We start from the raw sequence: 11,678 nt of genomic DNA, 5'->3' as shown, positions 1-11,678 counted from the left end.
CTTTGATCGTACAAGAACAATAAATAGCGTATACTATGCACTACAAACTCTTTGAAATGAATATGCTTTTGAAATGGAAGAGCAAACATAAAAAGATAAGATGTTGTTTTTTTATAATCTTTCAAATATTGCATACAATAAATTTTATAAAATTCATGATATTGTTCAACCACCCAAACTTCCCAACAATAACTTTTGATTTATTTGCTAACAATAAACTAATCTATTTATTAATTTATTAATTTATTTTAATTACTATTATTATATAACTATTGATGTAATATTATTCCAACATATGCACCCTATATGTTGTTAATAAAAATCAATGTAGAGCATGGCTTAAAGAAAAGTAGAAAATAAATTAATAAGAACAAATAATTTAGGGAGGAATTTAATTGGATGGTACTAAATTTCAATAGACAACACCTTTATGTTAGGATTAGTACATTACATTTATTAAAATTCAAGTGGATATGACACAAGTTTAGTGGTGGTAGATGAGAAGGGGAAGTAAATTGGGAGATAACTTCACACACTCATCTCTAATATTATTATTCAATACTATTATGTTTTGGAGAGATAGAAAAACTAGATAAGGCAATCAAGGGAGATCTAGAAAAATAATGGAAATTGTGTTTTCCTTTCTCTACAAGTTTCTAATGATGAAATTTGTAGTATAAAGAAAAAATGGGTCAAAAGGGAGGATTTACATACACATGTCTCTATGTCATATGGAGACGAGACATCTCTCTCCGACCCCTATCTTAGAATGGTTTAATAATGACTATGGATGACAAGGTTGGGAGAAAGAAAGAATATGAACCCAAAATAGGGAGCATTATGGATAATAAGGGTTTACTCCCTGTTAAAAAAATGATATGTGGCTTTTTTTTAAGCTTTGATTTTAATAAAATTAATAGTAAAAATAGATATGATAGATGGACAATATATGTAGGGTGTTTTGATCAAAAGATGGTCTATAAGATGAGGTGTGTGACTTATCTAAACTCTTTAGCATGATGAAGAGAGGCAATAAGATATGTTTCATGATGTTCCTTCAATTTAAGAAGTAGAGAATAATTAAATTACTAGAAGAAAAGAGGAAATGGAGTTGTTTGACCATACAGATGAAGAGTTGAGCTGGATAGGTGAGATGATGAGACACCGTAATATTTCCAAAGTGGCTTTGTGTGTGGACTCTTGTTCATAACCCAAACCATTTGAAGTTGATAAATTAAATTAATCACTTTATGTGGTATATTTTAAGATAATAATTGTGCTCCTCAAGCAATAAGAGCTAGTGTACATAACCAATTTATTCTAGTGCTTACATTGATTTTATTAAAACACTTGAATACTATTGATCTTAGAATAATTAGAAATTAAAATGCATGATAAATTAAATTTACATACATATTCATTTTTGTAAGGTTACAAGCTTGTGTCTTTTTAGAAATATTTACAAGTTCCTCTCTTTGCAACTACATGTTGTTTGTTAAATTAAGGCTATTCACATTTCATTGACTAAATACACATGTGACTAAAAATGGGCTTATTTCATTATATATATTCTATTTTTGCAGTATCTCCCAATATAAAAAATACACTGAAAGTTTTAATATATTTCATTTCTCTTGATTTATTTTGATGTACAAGGAACTATTTTGTGCTATTTTTTAATCCTTGATTCAATACTTTCAAAGAATGTTTTCATTATGAATCTATTTAAATATTACTTTTTAACTAACATATATTTGTGAATAATGACAAGGCAAGACTTAGAAATCACACAATCTTTTTAGTATGGGAGAGAGAAGCAACAAAAGTGTAACTCATAGCCTCCATTGGATTTAATGAATTCATTGAGTAATAATTTTTGGTACTTGTAAATGTTTTATATGATCTCTTGTAAAGTAGAAGAGATAAATACCATTAATCATTTGTAAGTAATTCTTTTATCTCAAACCATGTAGACTGACTAAATTGCTTATGTTGGAATCAAAGAACACTGAGAGGGGGGGGTGAATCAGTGTTCCGGTATTTACAAATTTGTTAATCTGATTCTTTATCCACCAGATGCACATAATCTAATTCTTTATCCACTAGATGCACAAGTAAGAAACTGAAATCCAGAAACACAAAGCAAACAAGCACATAGCCATAACACAAATATTTTTTACGTGGAAACCTAAAATGGGAAAAACCACAGTGGGATTGAGTACCCACAATATTATTATACTATGGCCAGTAGTAGAACAATATTACATGAAGGGAATGCACATGCATTCAGGCACATTGCCTTGAGCTCATTGCTCAATTACAAAAGGGCTGCAACCCAGAGGAAGACTCACAACCTTACAAACTAATACAAAATGATTACAATGCATAATGAACTGAAGAAAATCATCTAACTATGCCAAATAACAGTTTTGGTTAGGCACAAAGTGATCTGTTGTTGTTGTTCTGATAAACTTCTATGTTCTGCTCTGCCATTGATTATCAGATCAACAAAACTCAAAGTGTGCACATGAAACTACGCTCAATCACTCCCAAAACAATCTCCCATCTCATATCCTCCACCAAAGGCATTATCCAAGTCAATCTTAAAAATACGCACTAACAAAATTGATCTCCCACAAGTCAGCTGCTCAAAATATCAAAATATGAAACATGTAGCTTCAAGTCAGCTCAAATCTTCACAAGACCCCATTCCAGATTCAAAAGATATGTTTACATGCTTCTCATAAGTCGGTCCAATTACCTTGAACTTGCAAACAACCACCAGAATCACCTCAAAGAATCCAGTCCACACGATACACCACCAATAATGAAGATAACCCTGTTTTACTGCTCTATCAGATACCAGACCTTGTAATAAGCATAAGAATCAACACCAGAGGATAGGATTGTCTGATAATTTGCTTCTCATACTCAATCAACTTAACTCTGATCATTGAAACCAAAATCACATCACCAAAAATGAGAAATGCTTGCCAACACTGTACACTGAGTATCACTGACAGACTTATACTAAAACTTACTTAAGACATCTGAATATCCCAAACTCCATGCTGGATAAGATCAATAGGCTAAGTTGCCATCAATGACAACTCCTAACAAATCTCATGCACCAGACATCATCAATCTTCACTAGAGCATCACCAGATTAGTGTCTTATGCCAACAATCTCCCCCTTTGGCATTGATGGCAACACTATGAAAAATGATAAGCATTCCAAAACTCCAAAAACTGCAAGCAATCCGACAATCTGAAATCTATACACTCAACTAACTCCCCCTAAGAATGAGCATCATTTTTTACTGCCCTCTAGTCTCTCCCCCTTTGACATCAGTGGAAAAGGGTAGGAATCTGCCAAAACTTATGTACAAATGGAAAAGGGTAGGAATCCACCAAAACTTATGTACAAATGAATGCAATAATTTGCATGAATTTAAAAATGTCTGCATAAGTGACCTTCAAGGATTTCAAGTACTTATTCCATTCTCTTAAGAAACAATCTAAAACATTAATCAGAGCACTAAACATGTATGTATGAACTTCAATGTCTTTGAGATCTGATGGCACCGGTTTACCTAAAGCACTGAATACAACCTATTGAGCTCCAAGTAACGTGTCCATCTAGCGAGTGATTAGACTTGTCAGTAAGATCCATTATTTGAGCTTCAAGGGAACTTGGAAAAACTGAATGAGGGGCAAATGAATGATTGATACCGACTAGTTTCCCTTCAAGATCTCTTATTTTCTTATCAATATCAGCAGTAAACTTGGGAAAAAAGAGACATGATTTGAATATTTTTCCGCCTTCATCTAATGCATCTTCCACACTTTTCACCGTAGACTTCAAAACTTCCCTATCAACCTATGTAGGGGAAAAAGTGAGACTAAGTATGGAAACCCTAATCCCACTCTCATACACACTCATAGAATACGGAAGAGCCTAGGGAAGTAAGCATGCCAGCTACTTCTTATGAGAAATAAAGATTCATGGATTACCTCTTAGGTTTTTTATTCCTTTGTTATAAATGAGAGAGAGGAATGATGCAAAATGCAATTTAACCTAGAAAGCAAGTCAGCAAGCAAATCCTAATTTTGAGAATGCAGATCAAAGGACAACTGATACACTGCTACAAAATATAGATCAAAAGGAAAAATCAGAGGTGCACTCGTGTCTGAAATCTGAGTAGAAATTTCTGGGACCAGAGTGCCATGCCACTGTCTTGATTCTGCAATTCTGGAGCTGAAACTGACATGAAGGATTATGGAGCCTGCAAAGTGTTGTTCTACCAAGCCCTACTGACAGAGGGAAAACCATGGTGCCACGCCATTGTCCTATGTAGGACCAGGGTGCCACACCCTTGTCCTTAGGGTTTCTGCGAAGATCTTCAACCCAGAACTATCCCTGTGTGCTCTTCTAGTCCCGAAACTTCCAGCGATGCTTGGATCCGAACCTGTACCTGAAGCTGAAAAAGAGGGTTTGGGGTGGCTATATAGGGTTTTGCCTTAGTTAAACCCCCATTTTGGTGATTTCCACCTCCACAAATAGCCAATAATGTACTGAAAATGTGTGTGCAAGAACCTTGTGTGTGTGCAAGATCCTAAGAATGAAAGTAAACAACCTAGAGCAACCCTAAAGAGTAAACCCTAATTGCTTATAATTGACAAAGTAAATACTCTCAATCCATAATGAAAAGTGATCTAAAGCATGAATATGATTCAAAATGAAGCTTATAAAAGGATGTGAAAACAACATGAAACCATACCTAACCCCAAGGGAGAGGTACAAGTCAATCGTAAGTCGATGATCTCATATTGTTCTTCTACATCTTCAAAAGCCCGCAATAGATAAAATGATTCTTGATAAATGTTTGATGGATGAATGTTGAATGTTGTTGAAGACTTCAAAGATCTACTCTTTTGCTACAAATAAGACTCTAATACTCCAAAATATTGCTCTTAGATTCTTAGAAGAAGACCCCTTCAAATGAAGAAAGAGAACTCTTAAGTATGAAACCCTAGATCTTAATTTCATGTTTAGGCCAACCTAGGATTTGAATTTCCCATTGATATTTTGGTGCTAATAATTATTATATCATAGGATTGTGCTCCTGAAATTTTGGGGAAAAAGTCATGGACCATGTGCATTCCTGCCACGGTCTGACCAACTTTCCACCGAATTTTGTAGGGTCGTTAGATATGATGATATTAGAGCGCATCCCAAAGTTACAGTTGATTTAAAGATGTATATGCGAAATTGGACCTAAACATTCAAAATAAGACATAATTAGGGTTTATGATTAAATGATTCATTGGAGGAATAGATGAAAAAGGGGTACACTTAGGGTAAAGGGCCCAACTTTAGAATATGAAAAGTGATGAAACATGACCTTAGATTTAATTAAATTAATAAATTAAATGCTTAAAGGGGAATGATAAATGCAAGATGTAGGACACACTAAGGCGGGTGCTAACCTGAGTGTGAAATTGTACCACCTTAGTAAGGGTGTACAATTTACAACACTACACAACCTCAATTGTTTTCAAATAGGTTTAAAGTCTCATCTCGTTGAACTTATTCAAAACCTTTATATCTGTAGCTTTTTCTAATGATACAAAATTGGATTCTACTTTATTTAACATATCCTTAGGCTTACCAGAGGGTGAGTCATTGGAAATCTGCTTAAGGTTAGGCAAAACTTTCTCTAAAACTGCAGTTGCCAAATATATCACCTCTTTTTCTTCTGAAGCGGACTTGAGTAAGTCCTCACTGGTCTTGATATACACAAGGGTGGCCAATTTTAGTTCTTGAATAGGGGATAGGGTACTCAAGTCTACTGGACCATGAGAAAGATCATCCTCAACTGCAATCTATTTTCCTTTATCAAGAACAGTGGCTTTTATCATGGATCCTGGAGCTTCATTTGTTTTCTGTTCACCCTTCTCCTTCCCAACTGCTTCATTCTTATCATTTTCACCCTCTTTTCCATCATCGTTAGTCTTTCCCACTTCACCTAAATCCTTATCAATCATCTCTACAATGATCTCAATCCTTGGAGGACCCTGAGTAGCATCACTGGAGTTATCGACTGCTTGATTATCAGAGGCATCAACTGGAGCTTCCTGTCCAAAAGGATCTACAGATGACTAATATTGTTGTCCATCAGGAATATTTGCAAGCACATCTGGGATAAATGGCCTACCCTTAGGCTCAGAGACTGCTACTTGTTCTTTTGGAACAAATTTTTCTTGAGAAGAGTCTTCCAGATTCACATCAACTCTCTGATCAATCAAAAGTTGTCACAAAATTGTTTCAGTTTCCTTTATCACCTCATCTTTCTTCTCTATGATAAGTTTATTTGTTGGATTGATGATGATTTTTGTATTGGATGTGTTGGTATTATGGATGACTTCGTCATGTGTTGCATTGGTTTTGTCATTGATGTCAACAATTATCTTTATGGAGGTCTACATTGTTGATGAACCGACACATTGTGGTCCCGGTATGGATATTAGCTTATGCATGGTTACCAATATATGTTTCACCGTTATCTCAGGAAGTTGATGATGACTTGATATCATCTGGAGATCATTTGGTTATGTTGAAGACATGGATTGTATGTTTGCATTCGATGTTTTGCATATTGGGCTGATCGGGTTCACATATTTGCCTTGACCGACAGATAGGTCCAGGTTCTGAATCGGCATAAGAAAACATGTTCCAGATCGGCATGACGCGTTTTGTAAATGATTTATTGATTGGATAATGTGTAAATGTATTGAGATCGACATATTGTATTGCACCAAGAATTATTTTGTAATTGATTTAAATGTAATATCTTTTGGGAGTCAACCTAATGGTTAGGTCTTAGGTTTTGTATAAATAATTGTAAGATCTTATTTGAAAGAAGTGTGCATATGTGTTCAGATTATTGTGAAGAGAGAAAACAAGTAGATCCTTGTGCAAATCACGCATATATCATCTGAAGGTTGAAGGAAATAATGTTAAAGGTCATGAAGGTGTTTAGTCCTCATGCATAGATCTTAAATTGGTACTGAATCTGGCATTGAAGATGCTAAATTGAAGCAGTACATTGATTATTTGATTTAACCATCCAACTATGTAGTCAGTGAGGCTCCTAATTTTGTGATTGAGCAGTGAGCTCTAGGCGGTTGGCCTTTTTGCATGTGTAGACCCCATTATTGTATTCACATACTATCTCCAGTAGTATCATCTGATTGTGGGTAAGGTTTCCCACCATGGTTTTTTCCCTTATAGGGTTTCCACATCAAAATCTCTGTGTCATGTGTTGTGGATGTTGTTTTGCTTTATGTTTCATGCATTAAGTTGTATCGGTATTACTATAACTGTTAGTCTATTTTACCGGCATTGAGTTCTAAGTTGGAGTAATCTATTTTGGGTTGCAATTTATTGACAACTGATTCACCCCCCCTCCCCCCCTCTCAGTTGTCCTTTTTGGTTCCTAACAATTGGTATCAGAGCATAGTCCTCTTTTTGCAGAAGCCTAATAGCTTGAGGATATCCTATGGCAACACATATCTTCTGGAAGGACATTCCCAAAATTGATGGAACTAACTATGGTATATGGAAGATCAAAATGGAGACACATCTGAACTGCATTGGAAGAGAGATATGGGATGTTACAAAGAATGGCTATGTTGCTCCTAATCAAAATAACCCTAATCCACCAACCTTGGCTAAAGACTTGGAGAATGATTGCAAAGCAAGAGAAGCACTTCTAAGCGCATTATCAGATCAGAAAATACTGGGATTATCAGACAGATCTACAATAAAATCTATTTGGGATAAACTGGAAACATTGAATGAAGGAGATTCCACTATCAAAATTGCAAAACTAGAATGTTACCAGGTCAGGTATGAAAATTTAAAAATAGAAGAGGATGAAAGAATTTCTACATTTATGGAAAGAGTTAATGAAATTATTTTAGGAATACAATGTTGTCAAGGATCTTTAAGTGAAGATGAAATTGTTTCTAAAGTTTTAAGAGCTTTGCCACCGGCTTACAAAATGAAAGTGACAACTATTAATGAGTTGAGAACAATGTCTAATACATCAATATCTAGAATTATATTGGTTGGAAAACTTTTAGCATTTGAGGTTGAAGAATTTGGTTTTGCTACTACAGTCAAGACTGATATAGCCTTCAAATCATCATCATCATCATCTAACAAATCTGATTGGAAAACACTTTATGCAAAAGAACTTGAAGATATCAGAAGAGAAGATGAAGAACTTGAAGAACTTGCACTATTTGCAAGGAATTTTCCTAAAGGTCCAACAAGAAGTAAGTATGAAGGTAAAGCATCTTTCAAATGTTTTAAATGCAATAAAGTTGGTCATATGGCATCTAGGTGTCCTGATAGACATTCAAGACTAAGAGATGGGGCAAAGAGAACATATAAGCCTAACCCTGAATTTTAGAGATACAAATCTAAGAAAAATAGAGATAAGTCATGTTACTATGTAGATGAAGGTGTTACAGATGATTTTGATGAAGATCCAATAGATAGTGGATGAGAATTTGTTGCAATAAAAGAAGATCAACCGACACCTGTTGTCAAACTGGTAGAGCAGGCATTAGCAGCAAAAATTGAAGAAAAGGATGAATGGATCATTGATAGTGGAATCTCACATCATATGACTGGTGATAAAAGCAAATTCTTATCATTACAGGAATATCTTGGAGGTCAAGTAAGATTTGGAGATGACAAAGCTTGTTTGATCAAAGGAAGAGGCACTATATCTTTGGATGGTAAGCACAATATTGACAATGTTTATTATGTTGAAAGTTTTAAGCATAATATTTTGAGTGTTGGTTAGTTAGTGGAAAAAGGATTTTAATTACAATTCAAGAATGGAAAATGCAAAATCATAAACCGAACTGGATTGGAGATTGCAACCGGTAATCAAACTAAAGGTAATATTTTTCATTTGCATACTAGAAATAAGACATGTTTGATTGCTCATATTGGTGGAAGTTGGTTGTGGCATAAAAGACTTTGTCATGTGAATTTTGATTGCATTGTAAAGATCAGTTCAACCAAGGTAGTAAGGGATTTACCTAAAATTGTGAAACCTCATAATCCAGTATGTAAGGAATCTCAAATGGGAAAGCAAGTTAGAACAACATTTAAGAGCATTTTTGAGAAATCCAATAATATTCTTGTTTTAATTCATACTAATTTATGTGGCCCAGCAAGAACAAGAAGTCCTCAGGGTGATAGATACTGTATGCTAATAATTGATGATTATTCTAGAATGTGTTGGGTTACTTTTCTCAGGGAGAAATAAGAAGCTTTTGGGGGATTCAAGATATACAAGTCAATGGTAGAGAATGGAACCAGCAAGAAAATCAAATGTTTGAGATCTGATCAAGGAGGAGAATTCACATCTAGGGAATTCAATGCATATTGTGAAGAGAATGGAATCAAAAGACAACTATTAGCACCTCAGACACCCCAACATAATGGAGTTGTGGAAAGGAAGAACATAACTAAATTGGATGCAACAAGAACCATGTTAATGGAAGAAAATCTACCTCATATGTACTGGAGAGAAGCAGAAAATACAACAGTTTATACTTTCAACATAGTTCACATCAAAGGTGAAACCGGTAAGACCCCTTATGAACTATGGTTTGGTCATATTCCTACTCTTAAATATTTCAGAATATTTGGAAGCAAATGCTATATTAAGAGAGATGAGTCTATTGTCAAATTTGATCCTAGAAGTGATGAAGGAATATTTCTTGGTTATTCAACTAGAAGCAAAGCATATAGATGTTATAATAAAAGATTGCAGAAAATCATTGAAAGTACTAATGTGAAGATACATGAACACTTTAGAGGAGAATCAAGATCTGAACCGACAGTAGAATTAATTATAAATCAACCAAGATGGATTGGAGCAGAACAAAATGAAGAACCAGTCACACCGGCATCATCAAAGAACTCAATTATGACTGAAGAACAACAACCTGTGAATGGAAATCAGAAAAAACCCAAGTATGTAAGATTGAATCATTTAGAAAATCAGATAATTGGAAATAAAAATCAAGGTGTTATGACAAGAGGAAGATTGACAAATGAAGAGGTATGTTTAATCTCTCAAGTTGAACCAACATCAGTTGTTGAAGCATGTAAAGATAAACATTGGATAAAAGAAATGGAAAAAGAATTAAAACAGATTGAAAAGAATAATACTTGGACATTAGTTCCTTGGCCTAAAGACAAAAATGTAATTGAAACTAAATGGGTATTTAGAAATAAACTGAATGAAGATGGTGAAGTAATTAGAAATAAAGCAAGATTAGTTTGTAAAGGTTATTCTTAGAAAGAAGGAATTGATTATAGTGAAACCTTTGCACCCGTAGCCAGAATTGAAGCAGTAAGACTATTTCTTGTATTTGCAGCTCACAAGAACTACAAGGTTTATCAGATGGACGTAAAAAGTGCATTTTTTAATGGAGATCTTGAAGAAGAAGTTTGCATTGAGCAGCCTGATGGATTTTCATTAACAGATGATAAGGATATGGTTTGCAGATTAAGAAAAGCTTTATATGGATTGAAGTAAGCTCCCGGAGCATGGTATGCTAGACTGGATAAATATCTTTTAAAGCTAGGATACACAAAAGGTAATGTTGACAGTAATTTATATTATAGAATTACTAATGATAACAATTTGATTATTGAAGTATTTGTGGATGATATCATTTTTGGAGGAGAAGAAGAGTTATGCAAAGATTTTGCTAATAAGATGAAGGAAGATATGATTAGAGAGATGAAATTTTTTCTAGGTTTGCAGATTTCTCAAACAGATAAAGGTATATTCATTTGTCAAACAAAATACTTGAAGGAACTTTTGAAGAAATTTGGAATGGAAAACTCCAAACCAGTAAGCACTCCTATGACTACCACTGATAAATTGGCATCAAAGGATGATTCAACACCTATAAATCCAACAAGGTAAAAATCTATGATTGGAGGGTTACTGTATTTGACACAAACCAGACCTGATATAATGAATGCAGTATGTATTGTTTCAAGATTTCAAAGTAATCCTAAAGAAAATCATGAAACTGCAGTAAAATGGATTTTCTGGTACCTGCAAGGCACAACAAATCTTGGTTTATGGTATCCTAAGGATGACAATTTTGAGTTATGTACACACACAGATGCAAATTGGGTTGGAGATGTGGATGACAAAAAGAGTACCACTAGTGGTACATTCTTTCTTGGTAGAAGATTAGTTTCATGGATCAGCGAGAAGCAGACTTGCACATCATTATCTACAGCAGAAGCAGAATATGTTGCAACAACAACTAATTGCACTCAAGTATTATGGATCAAGAAAATGTTGAAGGATATCAAGGTAAAATGCAATGAACCGGTAGTTATTTACCATGATAACTCAACAGCAATAGATATATCAAAGAATCCAGTATTTCACTCTAAAACAAAGCATTTTTGTATTAAGTATAATTTTTTGAAAGAAAAGGTTGAAGCAAATGAAGTGAGATTGGTTTATGTGAACACTAAAGAGCAAATTGCAGATATTTTTAGAAAGCCTTTGCTTAAGGAAACATTTGAATATCTCAGAGAGAAGCTTGGGGTAATCACC

The sequence above is a fragment of the Cryptomeria japonica genome, chromosome 4 (genome assembly GCF_030272615.1).
Source record: "Cryptomeria japonica chromosome 4, Sugi_1.0, whole genome shotgun sequence".
In the NCBI taxonomy this organism is placed as follows: domain Eukaryota; kingdom Viridiplantae; phylum Streptophyta; class Pinopsida; order Cupressales; family Cupressaceae; genus Cryptomeria; species Cryptomeria japonica.
This window is presented reverse-complemented; position numbering follows the sequence as displayed.